At 46.7% G+C, this 26007-nt stretch overlaps 1 protein-coding gene across 1 annotated transcript in view; it reads left to right on the top strand.

The window, feature by feature from the left end:
• The window catches only part of RPS24 (ribosomal protein S24), a 441804-nt gene that overhangs the window by 7224 nt on the left and 408573 nt on the right, over positions 1-26007 (top strand). The window lies entirely within an intron of this gene.

The following is a 26007-nucleotide window of genomic DNA, read 5'->3' as shown; positions in this document are numbered from 1 at the left end:
GCTTGGCTGGTTGGGTTGAAAGGGGAACCAGGAAAAAGCAAGAATCATGGTAGCAGAAGGCATGTGAGTGTTGCAGGAAGGAATGGTTGAATATTTTGGAGAGAGCCTGGTGAGAGGCCTTGACTTGAAGAAGGAGCTATAGCCTGGGAGGGCAGGGATGTGACCAGGTAAGTGAGGAGCCTGAACCTGCTGGCCCAGGGTGCAGAGGGCGGGGTGGGTGTAGTTCCATGTGTGGCTCTGCTGAGGTTGCATACTTGGGTTTGTGGAAAGCATGGCCTTGTGGGTTCCATTGCTAGGGAATCTGCTTTGTGCTCCCTTAATAGGACCAGGAAATAAGATCAGATGGTCCACTTGTATAGGAAGAGTTTGGAGGAGTGGGGGATTTAGGTCTGCACACTTCCGTTTTCACCAAAATGGCTAATGGGTGGTGTGGAATCCCTAAGGGATTTGAGGTGAGTGGCATTTTTAAATGGGCAGTGCATGGAGGCCAGAGATCATCCATGCCTGGTGGAGATGCAGTTCCCCAGGACTGATCTAGGGTGTAGGAGCAGAGATGGGCTGGTGAGCAGCATGTAGGGGCAAGAAGCAGAAGATGCTGGGAGAGGTTATATTTGGGATGGCTCAGGACAGGGCAGGAGATGAAGCCGAGCAGTGGTGGGCGGGGGTGGGGGGTGACCCCAGGGCCCTGTGGTCACAAAGTTCAGGAGCAGGGCTAGAAGAAGCAATGGAGCAAGAACCGAAGGGTAGGAGGTGGTTTTCAGAGTGAGGTACTAGGGGTTGGTGTGAAGACAGGGCACAGCTGCAGGGAGCCTGATGAGGTGGAGTTTGGCAACCAAGTCACAAGATGTGTAGGCTTTTCCATTGGGATATGCCCGGGGAGGGCGAAGTTTGCAGTCGTTCAGCCAGTAGTCTCTTTGAAGGGAATCGTGATTAACTCTGGTTGAGCCTGTTTTTCTAGGGGAACTGCCTGGGCTAGGATATTACAAACGTCACGAACTGGCAGTCTTGTCAGTAAGCTTTATGGACAGGCAAAGCATTTCAAAATAGGACAAACCGTACATGAAGATCCAGGTTCCTAGCCTCTTGAGTTATCAGAAGAATCAACAGCAGGCCCACCTTCCTGCATGGTGACAGTGGGCAAGGTTAGAGGGTGGGCTGTGCCTCAGGGTAGGTGTTTGTTCTGTCGTCCCCTGTGGCCTCTGCTCCTGCAAGCTAGCCTGCGCCCTTGTCCACCTGCCCGCTGGTCTTTTGTCCCCTCTGCATGCCGCTTAACTTCCATCTAGTCCAGCTGGGTGTCTGAGCAAGTTGCTTGGTCCCCTGATTGGGTTAACTTCTCTTTAAATTGGGGCCCCCAAGGGTACCTTCTCTGCCGACCTGACTCACAGGGCTATTTTGAGCCTCAGATGATAAAGCACCTGTGAGAATAGTTTGGAAACTGAAGTGCTGAGCAACTGTGTGACAGGAAGCAAGGACTAGCATTCAGTTGTGCACAGTTGTGCTGTGGAACTCTAGGATTGGAGATTCAGCACTTTGTTGGCCCTGACATTAACCAGACCATACAGCTGTCAACAGGCTTTGAAAGAGCCTCCGTGAAAATGCAAAGTTGACTTTACTCATCAACAGTCAGGGAGGGCACATCCCTTCCCTCAACTTGGCACTTGTGAGAGGCTGTTGCTTCATGAGGATAGCAAGGAAGAGTCTGGCAAGAAGTTTAGAACTGTACCCCTTTGTTCCACTTGTAGCTGCATGTGCCCAGGTAGTCAGCCAGCATTTAATTGCTCTGCTCTCTTCCCTCCAAAGAAGAGGTTAAATGGCAAGTTGGTTATTCTGGGCTCTCCTTAAAGGTAGCATCTTGACAAATACACCATACTCTTGTAGCTGAGGCAGTTACTGTATAAACAATTATTTCCTTTAATCTGTACAATAATCCTAAGAGGCAGGTCTCATTGGACCCATGTTGGAGAGGGTTTAGAGCACTTAAGCAACTTAACTAAGTAGTGGGGTGGGATTAGAATGCAGTTGTCTGACTGCAATCTTTGTTGTCATGCATTTACCCATTGTGAAACAAATGTTAATTGAGCAGCTTTCCTCCACAGGGTGTATAATGGTGTGCAAGACTATACCTACTACGTACTGTATTTGTCTAACTAGTAGTTAGGGTGCCTGTTGCCAGTAGTGTTACTGAACAAGTCATAGATGACCATCTGAATTCCCCATTTACTGAACGGCTGTGCGCACTAGTCCCTGTTCTGGTAGCTGGGGAGATGGGTGAAGAAGCTGTCCCTGCCCCCAATGCTCAGAGGGGCTTAAGCACCTTGTCTGGGGTCTCATGGCCTGGTTTCTGCTCCTTAGCATGAAGCAGCAGACTGTAATTATGTTAAGTTAGGTGGTGGGATTCCAGAGGCGAGAAAGTCTTCCAAGAGTAACACTAACTGGGATAAGATGTGATCTGATCAGGGCACACGGGAGCAGGTGTCTCACTGGGGCTATGAAAGTAGAGAAAGGTCACACGGAGATGCACCAGTCATCCTGCAGGGGAAGAGTGGGGATGAGGTGGGAGCGTGCGGGAGCAGAGTGCAGGTAGGCTTTGTCATCCTCAGTGAGGTGCAAGGCGCTGTGGTGACTGGTGGCTTCCAGCAGAGTTTTGCCCAATACATTACTGGTAAGAGAAATCCTATTTCAAAAATAGACTTCAGGTTGGCTGCAAGAGCACAGAGGTGTAACGATTGATTGATTTTTTTAACATCTTTATTGGAGTATAATTGCTTTACACTCGTGTGTTAGTTTCTGCTGTGTAACAAAGTGAATCAGCTATACATATACATATATCCCCATATCTCCTCCCTCTTGCGTCTCCCTCCCACCCTCCCTATCCCACCCCTCTAGGTGGTCACAAAGCCCTGAGCTGATCTCTCTGTGCTATGCGGCTGCTTCCCACTAGCTATTTTATATTTGGTAGTGTATATGTGTCCATGCCACTCTCTCACTTCGTTCCAGCTTACCCTTCCCCCTCCCTGTGTCCTCAGGTCCATTCTCTATGTCTGCGTCTTTATTCCTTTCCTGCCCCTAGGTTCTTCAGAACCATTTTTTCTTTTCTTTAAGATTCCATATATATGTGTTAGTATACGGTATTTGTTTTTCTCTTTCTGACTTACTTCACTTTGTATGACAGACTCTTGGTTTATCCACCTCAGTACAAATAACTCAATTTCGTTTCTTTTTATGGCTGAGTAATATTCCATTGTATATATGTGCCACATCTTCTTTATCCATTCATCTCTTGATGGACACTTAGGTTGCTTCCATGTCCTGGCTATTGTAAATAGTGCTGCATTGAACATTGTGGTACATGACTCTGAATTACGGTTTTCTCAGGGTGTATGCCCAGTAGTGGGATTGCTGGGTGTATGGTAGTTCTATTTTTAGTTTTTTAAGGAACCTCCGTACTGTTCTCCATAGTGGCTATATCAATTTACCTTCCCACCAACAGTGCAAGAGGGTTCCCTTTTCTCCACACCCTCTCCAGCATTTATTGTTTGTAGATTTTTTTTTTTGAAATAATATTATTGGGATCTCAGAATTCTTACTGAAATATAGAACTGTACTTCTTTTTAACAGGACACAGAAAGAATGAGGGATTATCTCTAATGCTGAGGACTGAATTGTTTCAGATTTTCCTAAAGATTATAAGAAAAAGTATTAATCATATCATTGGTTCCAACCGGTGTGAGGTGATCCTCATTGTAGTTTTTTTTTTTTTTTTAATAAATTTACTTATTTTTGGCTGCATTGGTTCTTTGTTGCTGCATGTGGGCTTTCTCTAGTTACAGTGAGTGGGGGCTACTCTGTTGCGCTGCACGGTCTTCTCATTGTGGTGGCTTCTCTTGTTATGGAGCACGGGCTCTAGGTGTGTGGGCTTCGGTAGTTGTGGCACATGGGCTCAGTAGTTGTGGCACATGGGCTCAGTAGTTGTGGCTTGCGGGCTCTAGAGCACAGGCTCAGTAGTTGTAGCGCACAGGCTTAGCTGCTCCATGGCATGTGGGATCTTCCCGGACCAGGGCTTGAACCCGTGTCGCCTGCATTGGCAGATGGATTCTTAACCACTGCGCCACCAGGGAAACCCCTCATTGTAGGTTTGATTTGCATTTCTCTAATGATTAGTGATGTTGAGCATCTTTTCATGTGTTTGTTGGCAATCTGTGTATCTTCTTTGGAGAAATGTCTGTCTAGGTCTTTTGCCCATTTTTGGATTTGGTTGGTGGTTTTGATATTGAGCTGCATGAGTGCTTGTATAATTTGGAGATTAATCCTTTGTTTGTTGCTTTGTTTGCAAATATTTTCTCCCATTCTGAGGGTTGTCTTTTCGTCTTGTTTATGGTTTCCTTTGCTGTGCCAACGCTTTTAAGTTTCATTAGGTCCCATTTGTTTATTTTTATTTCCATTTCTCTAGGAGCTGGGTCAAAAAGGATCTTGCTGTGATTTATGTCATAGAGTGTTCTGCCTGTGTTTTCCTCTAAGAGTTTTATAGTGTCTGGCCTTACATTTAGGTCTTTAATCCATTTTGAGTTTATTTTTGTGTATGGTGTTAGGGAGTGTTCCTAATTTCATTCTTTTACATGTAGCTGTCCAGTTTTCCCAGCACCACTTATTGAAGAGGCTGCCTTTTCTCCATTGTATATTCTTGCCTCCTTTATCAAAGATAAGCTGACCATATGTACGTGGGTTTATCTCTGGGCTTTCTATCCTGTTCCATTGATCTGTATTTCTGTTTTTGTGCCTGTACCATACTGCCTTGATTACTGTAGCTTTGTAGTATAGTCTGAAGTCAGGGAGTCTGATTCCTCCAGGTCCGTCTTTTTTTCTCAAGATTGCTTTGGCTGTTCAGGGTCTTTTGTGTTTCTATATAAATTGTGAAGTTTTTTGTTCTAGTTCTGTGAAAAATGACATTGGTAGTTTGATAAGGATTGCTTTGGGTAGTATAGTGATTTTCACAATGTTGATTCTTCCAATCCAAGAACATGGTATATCTCTCCATCTGTTTGTATCATCTTTAATTTCTTTCATCAGTGACACTTGATTTATTTATGCTGGCAAAGCAGAGGCTTTCCTGAGTTCTGGAGCCCTATAGTGTGAGCCTAGGGAGTAAAGACACCTCACTTTCATTTGTCCTTCCCCTTCCACTCACCCTTGAACCTCCTTTCCTGTATGCTAGACATTGTGGAAGTGAGACCCCCCAGAACAACAGTGTCCACGGTCTGGTTGGGAGTTAGGGACAAGTGAGGTTCTGGTGGGAAATGAGGCTGGAGGGGTCAGCAGGGAACAGGTCAGGGAGGAACCTTGTATGCTGGGCTAAGGATGTATCTTGTTCAGTATTTTGGTTGAATAAAAGAAAACTTTAGAGATAAGATGTTCAGCAGTGGATTGACTGTCTTTGTCATGGTGAATTCCTTTGCATGGAGGGTACTTAAGCCCTTGGACTGCTCATGTATGTTGGAGAGGGGATTTGTGCAGGAGGTTAGGGGTTGTTGAGATGGCATCCAAGCAGTCTAGCTTAGTGGGAAAAGGACTAGACTGGGAATCGGGAGACCTGGTTTCTGATCCCTAGTCAGCTGACAGCTGGCTGGGGCCCTGGATGGGCAAGGGGCTTCCCTTTCCTGGGCCTCCATTTCCCTGTGTTTAGGTGAGGTACAAGGGCCGGATGCGTGGGTCCCAAGCGTGGTACCTGGGGGCTTGTTAAAAATGCAAATGCCCATGTCTCTTGTCCCAGTTTCCAGAGTTACTAGTTCTGGGTGGCACCGAAGCATCTGACGTTTTAACAGCTTCCAGGTGATGCTACTGACGAGCTAGGTTAGGGAAACTGGACTAAAAAGTCTCTAATGTCCCTTTTGCCTCTGAGAATTCTGTGTCTCTGAGGGAGATGTGGTCTCTGTCCTTAAGAAGCTGGCAAGTAAACAGTAATACTACTGTTACTACTGCTAATAAAAGTAATACAGAATAGCTAACATTTATTGAGTGCTTTCTATGTGCCAGGTATTGAACTCATTTCTCTCATTTACCTTTTATAACCACTATCAGGGAGGTATTCTTATCCCTGTTTTACAGATGAAGAGATTGAGGCTCAAAGAGATTAGTGCATTTGGTCAAAGTTATGCAGGTTTGACTGCCTGTGGTACAGCTGGGGACATTTGTGGAACTTCCCAGTAAGGAGCTAGAATTTGCACTGAGTCTTGATGGGTGCAGAGAGATTAGCTAAGGCAGTAGTTCTCCAAATGTAGTCCGACACTGGCAGCATCTGCATCCCCCTGGAACTTGTTAGAAATGCAAATTCTCAGGCCCTACCCCAGACCCACCGATTCGGAAACTGGGGGACCAGCAAGCTGTGTTTTAACATGTCCCCTAGGAGGTACTGATGCAGGTTGAAGTTTGAGAACCACTGAGTTGGGGGGAGAGAAGGACATTACAGGAGGCACAGTCGTGGAGACCAGGAAGGGCAGTGTTGCAGACTGGCCCATCACTGGCCTTCCCTTTGGTGGAATCAAGAGGTCACGTGAGCCACGCAGACTCCCACGAGGGGGCACTGTGGGCACAGGCTTGGATGCTGCCTGTTACGCTGTCATGGCCGCTACCCTGGTGGAAGCGTGAAAAAAGCCTGGTGCCACATCAACTGGAGAGGTCATTCTTTCTTCTCAGAAAAGGTCTAATGGGGGTGGTAATCTTGTTTATAGGATTGGTCCCTTGTAGGGAAGCTGAACCTACAGGGCCTTCTGCTGTTCACACATGCATGGGAATGTCTACCCGTCCGTGCTGCAGTGTCTCTGCAGATCCTGTGCAAATAGCATTCCTCTTGTAGCTCCCCAGCCAAGGCGCTTGCAGTTTCTTTGGAAGAAAGAATGCTTGAACCCCAGCGGCCCGATTCTAGTTCATTGTGCTCCCTATAGGCGACACCTCTGTCTGGTTCTTTCACAGTTTGGGAGTAGGGTGGAGTGCTGGGTCACAAGACCTGTCTTCAAGCCTTAGCTCTGCCCCAGCCATGCTTTGTGATCTCAGGCAAGTCCCCTTTCTTTGGGCCTCATTTTTCTTTTGTGTTAGATAAGGGAGTGGTATGGAGAAGGTGGCTTTCAGCATCTTTCTCTCCACATATAAAATGCTTCCCTGGGGGGTTGAGGAGGAGATAGGCTTGTCCTACTCGAGGAGCTGGCATTGCAGGGCAGCTGTAAGCCCTGCTGCATGACATCCATCTCCTGTATCCATTTAAGTAAGCCTTGTCGGGTACTTGGTACAAGGCAGAAGGTGGAACCTATCAAGTTGGATTTTTTAAAAAAAGTCCAGATCTTTAGGCAAGGATCTGCCTCTATAGATTTCTGTTCTGCATATGCTTGGAAGAATGAGAGATTTACACCTTATTGTCCTCTCAGCTGCAGCGTGTATTTCTTCTGAAAGTACATTGCCTCTGAAGGAGGGGCTGTGACAGTGTTGGGGGCTCTGGCATTCACCTCATTAATCAAGGGATTGGCGTCCAACACCTCATGGTGACTGCTCACCCAGCTGAGCTACTCTGCCTGGGCACTTAGTTTCTGGAATTGTGTTTTCAGAGAGCTGTAGATGTGCTCATCTCAGAGCCAGAGGGGATTAAAGAGAGGGTCTGGTTCAGCTCTCTTGCTGGCTCCCCCTTTATATGATGATGTTCAGAGAGCTTGGTTAGAAATTGCCCAGCCCAATAGGCAAACGCTGTCAAGCTGCAGCTCTCCTTGGTGGAGGAAGCTCGTTAAACAAGATGCCTCTTTCCATCAGGCCCCCTTGGAGAAGGAAAGAAAGCTCTTCAGTTGATCTGGCATCTCTGTTTTGCATGCACATAATGCTCCATTTTCTTCTGTTTTTGGATGAGGCCACTGAGGCATAGGTCAGGTGGCTTTTCCCAAGTCCCGTAGCTCATCAGTGTGGGGGAGGACTGAGCTTCAGGCCTCTTCACCTTGAGCTGGCTCCCCTCCTGACTGCAGGTGAGCCATTTGCTACTCAGGTACCATGTTCTCCTCCTCTTTTTTTAAGAAAATATTCCACCCTTAGGTGTTTGGGTTTTTTTCCATTTTATTGAGATGTAGTTGACATATAGCATAGTATTAGTGTCAGGTATACAGCATAATGGTTTGATATGTCTATATATTGTGAAATGATCACCACAATAAGTCTATTTAACGTCCATCATCTCACATAGTTAACAAATTTTTTTTCTTGTGATGAGAACTTTTAAGATTTACTCTCTTAGCAACTTTTTTTTTCAATATATGTATATATATATATATATTTTTTTTTTTAAGAGCTCCTGACTTATTTATTTATTTTATTTTTTTGGCTGTGTTGGGTCTTCGTTTCTATGCGAGGGCTTTCTCTACTTGTGGCAAGCGGGGGCCACTCTTCATCGCCGTGCGCGGGCTTTTCACTGTCGTGGCCTCTCTTGTTGGGGGGCACAGGCTCCAGACGCGCAGGCTCAGTAGTTGTGGCTCACGGGCCTAGTTGCTCCGCGGCATGTGGGATCTTCCCAGACCAGGGCTCGAACCCGTGTCCCCTGCATTGGCAGGCAGATTCTCAACCACTGTGCCACCAGGGAAGCCCAGCAACTTTCAAATATATAATACAGTATCGTTAGCTATAGTCACCATGCTGTACATTACATCCCCAGAACTTACAGCTGGAAGTTTGTACCTTTTGACCACCTTCACCCATTTTCACCCACCCCCTGCTTCTGGCAACCACCAACCTGTTCTGTTTCTGTGAGTTTGGTTTGTTTTAGATGCCACATATAAGTGAGATCATACAGTGTTTGTCTTTCTGTCTGGCCTATTTTACTTAGCATATTACCCCCAAGTCCATCTGTATTGTCACAAATGGCAGGATTTCCGTTTTTATGGCTGAATAATATTCCGTTTGTGTGTGTCACATTTTTAATCATTCATCCAGTCGTGGACACTTAAGTTGTTTCTATGTCTTGACTATCGTAAATAATGCCGCAGTGAACATGGGAGGGCAGATACCTCTTTGAGATAGCGATTTCATTTCCTTTGGATATATACCCATGTTTGGAATTGCTGGATCATATGGTAGTTATATTTTTAATTTTTTGAGGAACGTCCATACTATTTTCTGTAGCGGTTGCACCAATTTACAGTCCCACCAACAATGCACAAGGGTTCCCGTTTCTCCGCATTTTTGCCAACACGTGTTATCTCCTGTCGTTTTGATGACAGCCATTCTAACAGGTGTGAGGTGATACCTCATTGTGGTTTTTGATTTGCATTTTCCTGATGACTAGTGATGCTGAGCGCCTTTTCATGTACCTTTGGTTATTCGTGTGTCGTCTTTCAGAAAAATGTTCAGTTCCTCTGCCCATTTTTTAATTGGATTGCCTTTTTTTTTTTTTTGGCTATTTAGTTATATGAGTTTTTTATATACTTTGGATATTAACCCCTTATCTAATATTTGGTTTGCAAATATTTTCTCCTTTTCGGTAGGTTGCCTTTTCATTTTGTTGATGGTTTCCTTTGCTGTGGAGAAGCTTTTTTATTTGATATAGTCCCACTTGTTCATTTTTGCTTTTGTTGCCTTTGCTTTTGGTGTCAAATCCAAAAAAATCATTGCCAAGACTGATGTCAAGGAGCTTACAGCCTGTATTTTCTTCTAGGAGATTTATGGTTTTAGGTCTTCTGTTCAAGTGTTTAATCCATTTTGAGTTGATTTTTGGGTAGGGTGTAAGATAGAGGTCCACATTCTTTTGCATGTGGCTGTCCAGTTTTCCCAGTACCATTTTCCTTCTGTTTTTAAGGTTACAGAGCACTGTAGTATTGTCTGGGTGCTTCTCCACGCTGTCCAGCTCATTGCCCTTTGCTGTCTCACAGAGAGTCGCTGGTACAGAAGTGTTCCCTCAGAGGCCGAGAATTTAAGTTTTTTAAATTTATTTATTTATTTTTGGCTGCATTGGATCTTCATTGCTGTGCGCGTGCTTTCTCTAGTTGCGGCGAGCTGGGGCTACTCTTTGTTGCGGTGCGCGGGCTTCTCTTTGCAATGGCTTCTCGTGTTGCGGAGCACGGGCTTTGGGTGTGCGGGCTTCAGGAGTTGTGGCTCGCGTGCTCTAGAGCGCAGGCTCAGTAGTTGAGGCGCACGGGCTTAGTTGCTCCGCGGCACGTGGGATCTTCCCGGACCATGGGTCGAACCCGTGTCCCCTGCATTGGCAGGCAGATTCTTAACCACTGCGCCACCAGGGAAATCCCGAGGCCGAGAATTTAAATGTCTCCTCCTGGTGCTCCCTGAGCCAGCTTTGTCTTTGGTTTAGATGGTATACTAGGTAGGTGGCCTTCAGCTGCAGGTAACTGAGAACTCAGACTGCCGTGAACAGTTACGACATTTATTTGCTTACATAAGAAGCCATCTAGATGCAGCGGGGCCTTCAAGGTTGCAGGCCCCTTTGCATCTAGATGGCTTCTTATGTAGATGCAGCAGTTCAACAGTGTCATCAGGACCTAAACATTTCTCTCTGCTTTGCTACTCACTGTGTTGGCTCCATTCTGCAAGGTGGTTGCCAAGTACCACTGGGGCTAACAGGGCTGGGACTAGGGTGGCGTGGTGAGACACTTGGGACGTGAAACTTAAGGAGGTGTTCACTCGGGGTGGGCACAGTGCAGGGTTAACGCTTTTATGACTCCAGGAGTACTTCACCCTGGTTCTGGCCCTTGGGGCTAACCCTGCCCTCCTTCATGTTCCTGGGAGAGAGACTGCCACTGCCCGCCGCCAACCCCTGCCGCCTCATTTCACTTAGAGTAGGCTAAACTGCTGCAACAAATAGGCCCCCAAAATGTGATTGGCATAAACACAATACAGACGTATTCCTAATTCTAGAAGTCCAAGGCAGGGTATTCCTGGTCAGCAGGAAGCTTTCCTTTGCGTGTGGTAATTCAAGAACACAGCTTCCTTCTGTCCTGTGCCTTTGCCATCTTTAGGACCTCACGGTCACCTGCATCCGCCTGGCAGAGTGGGAAAAAGAGGTAGAGGAGAGACACCCATTCTCCACAAAGGCCTGACTAGAAGTCACCCACATCATTCTATTCCTACTCTGTTGGCTGGGACTTAGTCTCCTGACACACCTAACTGCAAGGGGGCTGGGGAATGTAGCCTAGCTCTAGCCCAGGCAGAGGCGAGGAGAGTGGTTTGGGGGGACATCTACTAGTCTTTGCCGTGGCAGGAAGAAGAAAATGGATGCTTTATGGGGACCCTTTGAGCAGAAGCCTCTCAAGGAAATGGGGGAATTTATTGGAAAGCTGGAGGTGTCTTAACAACCAGAATGTAGGCGGTGCTGGTGGCCCCCATGGGAGTGGGACTGGAAAGTGTTCCAGTACAAATCAGCTCTTCCCCCCTTCCCCCTCTATGAGTCTACTCCACTCCTTTGCAGGCCTGCTTCTTTTGCTCTCCTTTCTTTCCCATGGCTACCATTCCAGCTTCCCATTCCCTCCCATTCCAAGCATCCAACAACATTAATTTGACCCTGCATCCCACTTGTCACTTCCCAAGAATCAGACGCTGACTGGCCTGGCCTGGGAGAAGGGTCCCTTCCTGGTCCTGCTAGCTCATGGAGCCCACTTTCCACTTAACCAGGGCCGAGGGAGCACTTGCTGAGAAGGAATGAAGACAGAGGGGGCTGCTGATGTGTCCACAGCAGCCGCCCCTCGTGTTGCTAAGACTTGCTTTCCTTGTCACTCCCAGACCACCATGTTACCATTAAAAAAAAAAAAAAAAACCAAACCTTTATTTTTAAAAACTTTATTTAAAAAAATAGCTTTATTGAGATATAATTCATATACCAAAATATCCTTTTTTTTTTTTTTTAATTTTATTTTTGGCTGCATCGGGTCTTTGTTGCTTCACGTGGGCTTTCTCTAGTTGCGGTGAGAAACTGCTCTTCGTTGTGGTGCGCGGGCTTCTCATTGTGGTGGCTTCTCTTGTTGTGGAGCACGGGCTCTAGGTGTGCGGGCTTCAGTAGTTGTGGCTCGCGGGCTCTAGAGCTCAGGCTCGGTAGTTGTGGCGCATGGGCTTAGTTGCTCCGCGGCATGTGGGATCTTCCCGGACCAGGGCAAACCTGTGTCCCCTGCGTTGGCAGGGGGATTCTTAACCACTGTGCCACCAGGGAAGCCCTATTTATCCTTTTAAAGTGTACAATTCAGTGGGCTTCAAGATTTTTGCAGAGGTGTGCAACTATCATCACCACCTAACTTTTAAACATTCTCATCATGCTAGAGAGAAACCCTGTGCCTATTAGCAGTCACTCCCCATTTACTCCAGCCTCTACCCCTAACCCTGGGCAACCACTAAGCTATTTCCTGTCTCTATAGATTTACTGATTTGGGACATACTCATTTCATATAAATGGAATTATACAGAATGTGGTCTTCTTGTGATTGTATTCTTTCACTTAATGTTTTTAAGCTTCATCCATATTTTAGCATGTATCATTACGTCATTCCTTTAAAAAAATATAGCTTTATTGAGTTATAATTCATAGACCATGAAATTCACCATTTAAAGTATGCAACTCAGTTGTGTTTTGTTTATTCACAGAGTTGTGCAACACTCACCACTATCTAATTTTAGAACATTTTCATCACTTCAGAAAAGAAACCTCTTAACCATTAGCAGTCTCTCCTATTCCTCCCTTCCTGGCCCCTGAAAACCACTAATCTGCTTTAAAGTCTCTGTGGATTAGCCTATTCTGGACATTTTATGTAAATGAAATCATACCATGTATATGATTGTGTCTGGCTTCTTTCACTTAGTATAATGTTTTTAAGGTTCATCCATGTAGTGACAGACAGCAGTACAGTTAATACCTTTTAATTGTCAAATAATATTCAGTTGTATGGATATACCATATATTGTTTATCCATTCATCAGTTGATGGACATTTGAATTGTTTCTATTTTTCTGCTTTATGAATAATTCTGCTATGACCATTCATGTGCAAGTTTCTGTGTGGACATATCTTTTTCTTTCTCTTGGATTATATATAATACCTAGGAGTAGAATCCTAGGTCATATGGCAACTCTGTGTTTTAACATTTCGAGGTGCTGCCAAACCATCTTCCACAGAGGCAGCACCATTTTATGTTCCCACCAGCAGTGTATGAGGATCCTCATTTCTTCACATCCTTGTCAGCACTTGTTATTATCTGTACTTTCGACTTTAGCCATCAAGTGGGTATGAAGTAGTTTCTCATTATGGTTTTGATTTGCATCTGGTAATAATCAGTGGTGGGACTTCCTTTTCGGTCCATTGGTTGAGACTTCACCTTCCAATGCAGGGGGTGAGGGTTCGATCCCTGGTCAGGGAGCTGAGATCCCATGTGCATCTGGTCAGAAAGCCAAGACATAGAACAGAAGCAACATTGTAACAAATTGAATAAACACTTTAAAAGTGGTCCGCATTAAAAAAAAAAAAAAAAAAAAAAATCAGTGGCACTGAGCATCTTTTCATGTGCTTGTTGGCTGTTTGTATGTCTTATTTAGAAAAGTGTTTAGTCTTGCTCATTTTAGAATTAGGTTATTTGTCCTTTTTTTTAAAATTGAAATATAATCGATTTACAGTACTGTGTTAGGTGTACAGCAGAGTGATTCGGTTATATATATATATATCTTTCAGGCTATTTTCCATTATAGGTTATTATAAAATATTGAATATAGTCCCTGTGCTGTACAGTGAATCCTTGTTACTTATCTGTTTTATGCGTAGTTTATTATATCTGTTAATCCCATAGTCCTAATTTGTCACTGCACACCCCCCCCCCCCCAGCTTTGGTAGCCGTAGTTTTTTTTCTGTCTCTTTGAGTCTGTTTTGTATATGGATTCATTTGAATTATGTTTTAGATTACATATGTAAGTCATGCTGTATAATATTTGTCTTTCTCTGTCTAACTTTACGTAGTATGATATTCTCTAGATCCATCCATTTTGCTGCAATTTGTTGAGTTATAAGTATTCTTCATATATTCTAGATATAAGTCTCTTATTAGGTATATGGTTTGCAGGTATTCCATTCTTTGGGTTGTCTTTTCACTTTCTTGATTGTGTTCTTTAAAAGGCAAAAGTTTTACATTTTGATGAATTCGAAACTTTTTTTTCTTCTTTTACTTGTGTTTTTGATGTTATAGCTAAGAAACCATTGCCTAACCCAAAGTCACAAAGATGGATATGTTTTCTTTTATAAGTTTTATAGTTTTAGCTCTAACATTTAGGTTTATGATCCATTTTGAGTTAATTTTTGTAGCTGGTGTTAGGATGGGTCTGACTTCATTCTTTTGGCATGTGGCTTCTCAGTTGTCCTAGCACCACTTGTTGAAAAGACTGTGCTTTCCCACTGAACTGTATTGACACCTTTGTGGAAAATCAGTGTTCTTTGTAGCCACTTCCTGGATTTTCTGTCCTTTGAAACTGCTGTCAGGGTTCCCATGAGACTTTGAATATAAACAATGATGTCTTTCTTGTATTGAACACCTACTATTTACAGTGCTAGGCACATTATATATATTCTCTCTTGTCCTCACGATAATTCTTCAAGGTGAGTAGTATTATCCTTATCTCAGAGATAAGCAAATTGGAATTTAGGATTTCAGCCATTTGCTGAGGGTCCTTTAGTAATGTGGTGGAGCTGGGCCTTGAACTTAGATCAGTGTGGCTCCAAGGGCTGAGCCCAGCCATGTGCTGTGGTTATCTGTTCCCAGGAGGTCCCACCCAGCTTGGGTGTCATTTCTGGAGTTCTTTGGGGCCATGACTAGCCAGATATATGTATGGCAAGGATGATGGCCTGAAACCTGAATAAGATTATATGATTTCACAGTGTGCTTTGGATGTTAAAAAAAAAAAACAAAAAAAACCAATTGTTGCCTCCAGCTGCCTCTGTAAGAAGTGGGCACCTAGACTGAAGGAATGGTGGGTGAGTCCTGTTCTGCCCTGTCCTGTTGGACCACTCCTGGAGTTATGTTATTTTTGGAAGCCATGAAGTAGAGCCCCTTGAAAAAAGAGTATCAGGATGGTGGCCTGCCTTCAAATAATGGCCTGTGAGGCCCAATTGAAAGGTCTGGTGGTATTTAAGTTGGAAATGAGCCGAGAGTGGTGCTGTTGGTGAAGGGCTATCACGCAGAGAAAGGGTGAGATTTGTGCCAGAGTGTGGAAAATGTGGCAAAATGGTTTGGCTGGTCAGGAGGAAGTTTTTAAAACTCAGAGCTAATGGGAGGTGACAGGGGTTGCCTTGGGGAGTCGTGAGCTTCTTGTCACTGGTTTTATACAAACAGAGTCTAGCTCCATACTTTGTGGATTGTCCTAGAGGCTCTTTGGGTGAAGGCCTATGGGATTTTTTTAAGATTTCCTTTGACCCCCAAAGCTTATATGTCATGGCTTCTGGTTTTACAGGACTTCCTATCCTTGCAGCTGGGATTGCTCCCAGCTCAGATCTGTCATGCCTCACTCATCCCGAGGGCTAAATTTGGAGTTTAATAACAACACTTTGGCCTGTTTCCTTGGAGGCACTTCATCTGTTATCCCATTAATCCTCATAACATCCCTGGGCAGAAAGGGAGGGAGGGCCAGAGAGGGGAAGGAATCTGTCTCTGACTTCTTCACATCCTGAAGGTGAGAGGAGACGGCTGGTTTAGGAGCTAGCCCGGGGCTGGGGGCGTGGCCTGGATCACAGACCCTCAGGCTCCCCACCCCCCCCCCACTCCCACATACAGCCAGGTTGCACACTGGGTAAAGGGTGTGTCTCCCCAGCAGGAAGCTCAGGTCTTGGGAATAGTATATTGGTGATCTGATTACGCACCCATGGTGCATATGGCTCCAGGTCAACTCAGTCAGGAGTGGGAATGGGTGGGCATGGAGGTGAGCAGATGAAGTTTGAGCCCCAAGGTGAGAGGGGGGAAGACCAATGTGTCCACCACTAACTTCTAGCAGAGGGGAGGGGCCAGAGGCAGCAGGAGGGCTTCCTCAGGGAGGGGATTTGAGCAAAGTTTGGAGAGTCTTGGCGAGGACTCTGGATTTACATTCTGGAGCTCAGAGTTTGAGTGGTTTTCCTACCAACTAGCCATGCGACGTGGGTCAAGTTCTTGCCCCCCACCCCCGGCTCACTCTCCCCAGGAGAGGGCTTGCCTAGGGTGCTCTTTGAGATTCTGAGCCTGTGAGCTGAGTGCTGTTGCATGGATGGCTAAAGAGCCTGGGCATGCAGAGGAGAGACTGTGGACTAGCTCAGGGAAGAGGTTTGCTGGAACCGCTGTGAAGGATGAGCAGGGATGAAGGGAAGAGGACCCCAGGTGAAGGGCTCTGCTTGGGCAAAGGCATATTGGCTTTGGGGTTCTTGTCTACTCCAGACCATGCTGTTTGTCACTCCTACCTCTGTTCAGAGTCTCACAGGCATCTGTCTGGCTTCTCCATCCCTCCCAAGCTCTTTCCCTTTAAGCCTTGGCATTTTTGTTTCAGGCTGGCCCTCGGCGAGTGGCCCAGTGTGCAGTGGGGACACTCTTGTCTGGACTCTGAGTGCTGCTAGTCTTCCCTGGCACCAGGCAAGGAGGGCACAGAAACCCAAGGCTACAGACTGGAGACCACTGCAGCTGGAAGGTCCCTTGAAAATCATCTGATACTATACTCCCTGTCACCTTTTTGCAGATGAGGGAATTGGGGCTTGGAGTCACAAGCCTGGTGAGAGAAGAGCAGGTGCTAAGACCTAGAGGCAAGAGAAAGCAGATGGGTTTGTGAAAGGTAGAAGAGCCGGGACTGGGGAGTGTATGGAAATGAGGCCGGAGGGGTGGGCAGGACCGGGTAGTGACGGAGCTCTAGTAAGCCACAGGAAGATGTTAAGCAGAGGAATGGTTCCTTTTACAAAGGACACTGGCTAGAAACCGAGCCCCCGGTTTTCCCAGCGTCCCCTGTGCCTTGCTGGCCTTCCCCACCTGTGGATGGCACCTTCGTCTTCTGCTTGCTATGGCTGAAAACCTGGTAAAAGGCCTCGACTCGTTCTCTCACCCTCCACATCTCCAGTCCCTCCACAAGGCTTTTGGCTCTTCCTTCAGAATATATCCAGGATCTGACTGCTTTTCACCACCTCCACGGCTCCTCTGGTTCAAGCTCCCACATTTCTTACCTTTTTACTGCCTTGATCCACTTATTGCACTCTGATTACACCTTGGTCCCTTCAGTTTATTCTCCATGCAGCAGCTGGAGTACAGGGTGAAATTCAGAGTCAGATGAGGTCACCCTTCTGTTCAGAGAACCCTCTAGGGGCTGCACATGTCATTCAGGGAGATGCCAAAAGGCTCTCCATGATCCACATGGCCCAAAACCTGGTCTCCCATTCCCCTCCCAGCTGCTGGTTCTGCTCTTCCAGCTTGTCAGCCTTGCTCCTGTGCCGGGGCCTTTGCATGTGTTCCCTCTGCCTGGCCCACTCTTCCCCCAGCAAACTTCATAGGTCATGCTCTCCCTTCCTTTTGGTCTTTGCTCAAGACTACTCTGACCTCCTTATCAAAGATTGTAACCTTCCTCAAATTTCCTTCCTGGCTTTAATATTTTCTTCTCAGCATTTACTTTTTTTTTTTTTATAGATTTATTTTTATTTATTTTTGGCTGCGTTGGGTCTTAGTTGCTGCCTGCAGGCTTTCTTTAGTTATGGCGAGCGGGGGATATTCTTCGTTGCAGTTTGTAGGCTTCTCATTGCGATGGCTTCTCTTGTTGCGGAGCAAGGGCTCTAGGCACGCGAGCTTCAGTAGTTGTGGCTCACGGGCTCTAGAGTGCAGGCTCAGTAGTTGTGGTGCATGGGCTTAGTTGCTCCATGGCATGTGGGATCTTCCCGGACCAGGGCTTGAACCCGTGTCCCCTGCATTGACAGGCGGATTCTTTTTTTTTTTAAATTAATTAATTAATTAATTTATGGCTGCGTGGGGTCTTCTCATTGCGGTGGCCTCTCTTGTTGTGGAGCACGGGTTCTAGGTGCGCGGGCTTCAGTAACTGTGGCTCGAAGGCTCTAGAGCGCAGGCTCAGTAGTTGTGGCGCACGGGCTTAGTTGCTCGGCGGCATGTGGGATCTTCCCAGACCAGGGCTTGAACCCGTGTCCCCTGCATTGGCAGGCGGATTCTTAACCACTGCGCCACCAGGGAAGCCCTCAGAATTTACTTCTAATTTGTTTTTTTGTTTATTGATTGCCTACTAGAAAGGAAGCTTCATGAAGGCAGGGATCTTTTTTTAAATATGTGTGTCTAATTTGTTCATTGCTGCTTTATCCTGGCACCTAGAGCAGTACCTGGAGCTCAGCAGGATAAATAAATACTTTCAGAATGATTGACTGACCTCATGGTGGCTGTGTGGGAGTGCATTGGGCTGGGGAGCAGGACTGGGGTGGAGTGGGGAGACCAGCTGGGAGGCTGTGGCAGAATCTCAGACAGGAGATGGTCAGGGTTCTTGGGTCTACCAAATGGCAAGGTTTAGCAGCTCTCCCCTTGCTGTGATGCATGAACTGTCAACTGAGAAGAACTTTAGGTTTAAGTTTGTCTAATCCCCTCTTTGATCATTTGGGGAAATTGCCGCCCACGAAAGAATTCCCCGCTAAGTTAGGGGCAGAATGCAGCCTTCCTGTTCCCCAACGGCATCTTATTAAAGAACTTTGGTCTCTGGGGGGGAGAGGAGAAGCCTCAGGGGCTGTGTGGCAGTGACTTGAGAGCAGCTGCTTTTGTACTCGATGGCAGGTTGAGGGCCTGCCATGGTGACTGAGTTCGTGTACGAAACGCTTTTCTTAGTGGTCACCTTGGGGTTGATGAGTAGAAGGACATAAGATGGCTCCTGCCCCAGGCACTGCCAGTTAGGTTGAAAGTTGAGATGCCTGCTTAGCAGTTCATGAAAAGACAGATCTTGGAGGGTCTTCCAGTTGCCTCTCCAGGCATCCATTCTATCCCCCTACCACTCTCCCCACTTGTTTTTCTTGGTTGCAGGGGGTATGGGGTCTTGACTGGCTTAAGCCAATAAAAGTATGGCATCCATTTCTGCCATAGTGATAGCTTGGCGATGGGCAGTGACCCAGATCTAAGCCAATCAGTGTATGGAATCACCCCCAAAGTGACTGATTGAGGTTGGGCCACTCGGAGTTGGCTGGAAAGCTTCTGTTTGATGGCTGGAAGGAGATCTCTCCTGCTCCACGTGGTGTGATATGCAAATATGAGGCTTGGAACTGCTGCAGACATTTTGCTGTCCTGACGGAAGCCAGCCTGAGGACAGAGTTGAGATTTATAGCAGGGCGAGCCAAGAGCCTAGCAGGGAAACAGCCAGAGCCCTGCTCAGACCTACGTGGAGCACCTGTTGTCCCAGTTATGGGGGCTAGCACACGCTGTCTACAGTGTAGGGTAGTTTGAGTTGACTTTTGTCCTCGTCGTTGAAGAAAGCCTAACTGTTAATTGGTTGCTAGACAGTGATGAGGAGGCATGAGTGAACATGATGAGAGCCAGGTGTGGCTTTTGCTGGAAGCATGCTCCACAGCCCTGCCTGAGTCCCTCTGAGAAGCTTTCTATCCCACCAGGCCTTGAGGATAAGTACCCAGGAGACACTCTGAGCTCTTTTCTCCTGAAAGTGGGCCAGCTGGGGCTGTCTGTATGGTTTCTAGCAGTATTGGGACCATGGAGAGATATCTATCTTTTTAGAGTCACTGGCTTTTTAACCCCCTTCCCCTGTGGATACGGGCCCTCTTGGTGGGGGTGTGTTGCTCAGAGGGGAAGGCCCCAGTCCTGCCTCTGCTAGTGGGCCATGCACACATCCATGTGGGTTGCTGGGAGTGCTTGCTTGCTGGACCACAGGTGACTCCATGCCATCCCCGCATTCGGGGCCTTTACCTTTTCTTTGCTCCTGGGTAGGCTGGTGACCAATGGCTCCTTCCTGGAATATTTATAAATGCATAAAAAACATGAACTTACAAAGAAAACCAATTCTGTTCAAATACACATAGCAAAATATTAAAAAATTGTGATGAAGTGCCATAAATGCTTCTTTTTTAAAAAATTTATTTGGCTGCGCCACGCAGTATGTGGAATCTTAGTTCCCTGACCAGGGATCGAATCCGCACCCCTTGCAGTGGAAGTGCAGAGTCTTAACCACTGGACTACCAGGGAAGTCCCATATATGCTTCTTTGTTAATGTAATAATAAGAGTATCTTGTGGTAGGTCCAATAACTACTATATAATTCAGAGTTGTCATGGTGAGCATAAAGGACATAACAAGATACCTGTAATAGCTGTGATGTTCTATGAAAATATTTGTGCTTTCTGTTGGCAGCAAAGTCACTGGATCTGATCAGACTACTGGGGGGTGTTGTCTACATTCATAATTTAAAAAAGAGATAGTGAAATAAAGATGTAATTTTTTCTCATCCAAGTTTACGGTCCCCTGCGTTCTATCCATGGACCCTATGGGGGATGTCTGTGGGCCCCAAGTTAAGAACCCTTGAGTAAAACAAAACACACACACACACACACACACACACACACACACACACACACACACACACACACACACACACACACACACATATACACACATTATGAGGATGTGTGCATGTGGGTGCATACGAAGATGTAGACACCTGGGATCCTCATACCTGCACAAAGAGCTATGGAGGACACCTCCTACCTCCCAGGTGAACCTGTTGTGCGTGCACACACATACCCAGCTGCCGACACACCCAGAGAGACACTGTATATATGTGCGCATGGACACTTGCAGGTCAGACACTTGGGACCATGTGTACACATCCCCCCACAGAAGTGCACACACATGCTCACACTTACACATGCTCACATGCACAAGTGTGTGGACACACACATCCAGCTTTGTACCCAGAGCCTTCTGTATAAACGTGCACAATCCTTAGCCTCAGGGCCTAGCATGGCCACTGCAAGGGCAGAAGAGGCCAGGTTCATGCCATCTGGATACTGCTACCCAGCCCCCAGGAGGCCCAGTCCAGGAGGACCAGAATTCTGTCTAACCCACTTTCCCAAGGCGTAAACCGAGGGGCCAGGAGGCCTCCAGAACCTTCCTTTGCTTGATGAAGTTCTGATCTGTCCCCTGATGGGTTGGGTGATGGGTATTTGGTTGATGTTGCTGTACCACCACTAGTGGGCTGCCAGGGAGCGCTCAGCTTTGGCTCTCTGAGCCCACGGGGGCAGCAGGGCGTGGGGCCAGCACAGTGCAGGGACGTCCCCAAAGGAAAGAATTCTTCACTGGTGATGCACATTGTGTCTGCAGAAGCTAATAGCCCAACCTCCTATTCAGTTTATGTAAAATAAAACAGGCCATATGCTGCTGCTTTCAGAGTTTGGGTGTTTAAATTAAATGTTGTTTAATGAATATTCAAACCCATTTGTTCTAAAGTTGTGCTCAGTGTGGTGGCGGCTTTCATCCCCCCTCCTTCCTTGCAGCCCCCTCCGTGCTCCCGTACCCAGGGTATTAAACCATTAGAACGGGGTGTGAACATCTAGGCAGCTGTCTTCCAACGGAAATTTGGATATTAAAATGCCGGAGCAGATGACAGTGTAAATAAAGACATACAGTGAGAGGCTTGTCTGGTTATTTTTTGTTTGGTAATTAAGACGGAGGAGGTTTTGACTTAAGTTCTGTCTTACTGAGAAACAGAGGTGGGGGCCGAGAACTCTCCACGTCTTCCCTCTTTCCTTTGCCCGTCAGCTCAGAGAGGGGCTTTTCACGCTGGCCTCCGTGTAACTGGTATATTGACAAGTGTCAACTTGGTGGCATAGAGAAGTGAAATGAGTTTATTTTTCTCCAGACACTGCTTTCTGCTGAACTCTGTCAAATTACCCTTAACATCAGCTCGAGTGGAGTCCATAGCTTTATGGTCATTTATGGTCCAGGCTGGTTCAAAACTACTGCCTCATCTCTGAATTGAACCCCTCCCCTTGGCCTGCAGTAGGCCAGACACTTCTCAGATGATTGAAGTGGGGAGGGGGTGGTGGTGGCTCTCTCATTTCCCCTCCAGCTCCAGAGCCTTGGGTCTCACTCCTTCAAATTCACAGGCAGGGACCATGGGCTGTGGAGGCAGGGTGTCCTAGGGAAGCAGTCCCCAGGGTTGTGGGAGGCATCTCTATTTTGGCTTGCTGCCATGGCTGACCTGGTGGTCTGTGTGTAGATGGGGGGCTGACATCCTTGGGGCAGAGTCCATCTCATGCCAGCACCATCCATCACTGAAGATGCCCCCAGAGAGAGGCAGCAGGCCTCCTTTCAGCCCCATGAATGGTGCATGCCCCATCTCCTTTCTGGGTGGGGCACTGCTTCTTGGGATGTCCTTGGGCTCCAGCTCATCTCTCCTTTGCATCTCCACGTGGCTTCACAGGAGCAGCTGAGGCCCTGACATCCTGTTGCACACATTTAGAGTGAGGGTTTATGTGTGACTGGAACCATTTTAGGAACATCATGAGGGTTCCCATCCTTCTCTCTTACCCTGTAAGACACCTCCCAACCCAAAGAGCTCAAATGCTTCAATGCCTCTGATTATCACCTCCATGTGGGAGACCTCCAAGCCTCTGTCAGCAGCCCTGAGCTCTCTGTGACTCTGTCTCCACTTGGACATCCCCTCAGATTTCATTATGCTTGTATCTAACTTCCTCATCTCTCCTTCCTTTCTCACCTCCACAATCCAAACCAGCGTTTTCTCTGTCATGAGAACTTGCTCAACAAGCACTTAATCAAGCAGCTACTATACACCAAGTCCTGTGATAAGTACTGAGGATCCAAGGATGACTAAAAATGGTGCCTGCCCAATGGTGCCTGCCCTCAAGGAGCTCTTGGTCCAGTGGGGGCCATAGACCTAAGGGAGAGAGTCTCGGTATGAAAAGGTAAGATCTAAGGGATGTGGGTGGAGAGGTCTTAGAGGTTACTTCACTAACCTCTAAGCACTTGGGCACTCAGGAAAGGCTTCCTGGAGGGAATGATCTTTGAGCTCAGTCTTGAATTGTAATAACTAGCAGGGTAAGAAATGTAAGAAGGGCATCCTGGGGAAAGGGAATAGCAAGAACAAAGGCATGGAGGCATGGAATAGCATGGAATATGCTGAGAACTTGTAACAGTTCTGTGTTCCTGGGGTCTAATATGCAGGGTAGGCAGTGGTAAGAGACGGGTTGGTTCCTGTCTCTGTCCTGGCCTCTTCCTCCTCCCGGTCCTCCTCCAAAGAGTTGTGGCTGACACCTCTTCAAATGCCTTCACCCACTGCCATCCATCCCACCATAGGATGAATGATGGAGTGGGGTGGCTGATCACACGGTATCTTCCTACTTTGACATTATGCCACCAATAGGTAAGTATGGTTATGTCTTCTCCTGGGGGAGGTGGCCTGGAGGAACCATTTGAGGATGGGAAGCTATTTGGGATAAGGCAGCCATCCCAAGGCCCTCACCCTGACCTTCTTTTCAGCTCAGTTCTTGGTCTGAATTCCGAATCTCCTTGATTCGTGACTTCCCTTTGCTTTCTTTTTGGCTTCTGAGTTTGTTTCAGAATCTGGTTTCCAGATTCCATCTGATTCCTTGAATAGGCAGCCTAGGTAGATCCATCTCTGCTGGCATTGACATTTTGCACATGGTCGGACACACCCTCAGAGAAGAGGACCCACCTATGGGCCCCAAGTTACCCTTATAGATCCGTGCCTGACCCAACTCCCACAACCCCTGGCCTCTACCCAACTGTCCAGGAGGATTGGGATCTTCTAGGTGAGGTCAGCTTGGAAACTTTCTTCCCTGGCCTGATTGTGTATGCGTGTGCATATGAATGAGTGTTTGTGTCTGTCTGTGTTGAGAGAGATTGGCAGGAAGCCAGTGTCCCAGCTGAGAATCTGTTCCTGGGGCTCAGAGGAAGCTGGGCGTCCCTGCCCACTTGCCCTGGCTCCAGTCTTCTACATGTGCGTTATCTACGAAGGGAGTATTACATTTTGTTTGGATAGAAGTCCTAGTCCCAAGCCCACGCATAGGCCCCTGACTTTCCCAGGTGACAGGTGTGGACTCACAGAATGCATTTTCATGAAAACCAGAGACAAACAATTTGAGAGCTGAAGGTGCTATAAGGAACCCATTCATTTGTTTCTTCTTTCTTACAATTTGTATCAGAGCTTGTGCTGGGAATTGGGGGATAGCAGGACAAATAAGATACAGCTCCTGCTCCCAAGGGGTTCATAGTCTGGTGCAGGCTGGGAGAGTGGGTTATGTGATGCGCATGTTTAATGGCACTTGGTGTCACAGATAGCCACCTCTATAGGATGAGGGGGGGCCGATGTTTGTCGGGCCCTTACCATGCACCTGCCTCAGGGCTAAACTCTCTTGAATAATCCTCACAACTGCCTCATCAGATCAGTACTATTCCAGTGGAGGAAATATGCTTAGGGAGGATAAGCAAAGTGTCTAAGGTCACACAGGGGCAGGCTTTGAATTTGGACAGCCAATTTCTAGAGATGCCACTCTTTTTTAAAACATTTTTTTATTTCTACTTTTTTTTTTTAACAGCTTTATTGGAGTATAACTGCTTTACAATGGTCTGTTATTTTCTGCTTTATTACAGAGTGAATCAGCTATACATATACATACATCCCCATATCTCCTCCTCCTTGTGTCTCCCTCCCACCCTCCCTATCCCACCCCTCTAGGTGGTCACAAAGCACCAAGCTGATCTCCCTGTGCTATGCGGCTGCTTCCCACTAGCTAGCTATTTTACATTTGGTAGTGTATATATGTCCAGGCCACTCTCTCACTTCGTCCCAGCTTACCCTTCCCCCTCCCCGTGTCCTCAAGTCCATTCTCTACGTCTGTGTGTTTTTTTTCCTTTCCTGCCCCTAGGTTCTTCAGAACCATTTTTTCTTTTTAGATTCCATATATATGTGTTAGCATATGGTATTTGTTTTTCTCTTTCTGACTTACTTCACTCTGTATGACAGACTCTTGGTCCATCCACCTCAGTACAAATAACTCAATTTCGTTTCTTTTTATGGCTGAGTAATATTCCATTGCATATATGTGCCACATCTTCTTTATCCATTCATCTCTCGATGGACACTTAGGTTGCTTCCATGTCCTGGCTATTGTAAATAGAGCTGCGATGAACATTGTGGTACATGTCTCTTTGAATTATGGTTTTCTCAGGGTGTATGCCCAGTAGTGGGATTGCTGGGTCGTATGGTAGTTCTATTTTTAGTTTTTTAAGGAACCTTCATACTGTTCTCCATAGTGGCTGTATCAGTTTACATTCCCACCAACAGTGCAGGAGGGTTCCCTTTTCTCCACACCCTCTCCAGCATTTATTGTTTGTAGATTTTTTGTAGAGATCCCACTCTTAATTCCTGGTGGCTTCCAATCTACTTGTGGGGAAAGGTGCTGAACTGCGTCCACCTAAGCGTGGTTCTGTAGTTGGCAGAAGTGATCTGTTGTTCCATTGGGCAGAGGCTTCCCAGCCTGGCTTTTGGAGATCCACAGAGCCAGGGGTCCCTCTGAATGCCCAGGGACAAAAGGAAGCAGCTCCACGGAACTCCCTGGCGGTACAGTGGTTAGGACTCCGCGCTTCTACTGCATGGGGCACGGGTTCTATCCCTGGCCAGGGAACTAAGATCCCACAAGGCATGGCATGGCCAAAAAAAACCAAAAACAATAAAACAGCTCCCCAGTCCTCTCGGACATCCCTGTAGTCTTGAATCTGGAAAAGAGACAGTGCTCAAGACAGGGACAGCTGGTCTCCCTGAGTCTACTCACGGTTCCCTCTGGGCACAAAGCAGAATTGGGTCACCCTGGTGAGGGATGGAAAAGGCAGTGCGGAAGTCAGATGCTTTCTGTGAGTTGAGGATAGTAGTTCTGCCTCCCTTTGTATCCCAGAGTGGTTGTGAGACGGTATTTTAAAAGATCAACTCCTACAAAAATGTAAAACGTTATTCACACTTCTACCTGAGTTTCTACCGTTTCAGCGGG

The sequence above is a fragment of the Balaenoptera ricei genome, chromosome 16, assembly GCF_028023285.1.
Source record: "Balaenoptera ricei isolate mBalRic1 chromosome 16, mBalRic1.hap2, whole genome shotgun sequence".
NCBI lineage: Eukaryota > Metazoa > Chordata > Mammalia > Artiodactyla > Balaenopteridae > Balaenoptera > Balaenoptera ricei.
Note: the sequence above shows the minus strand (reverse complement) of the source record. Positions and strands in the feature narration are given on the sequence as shown.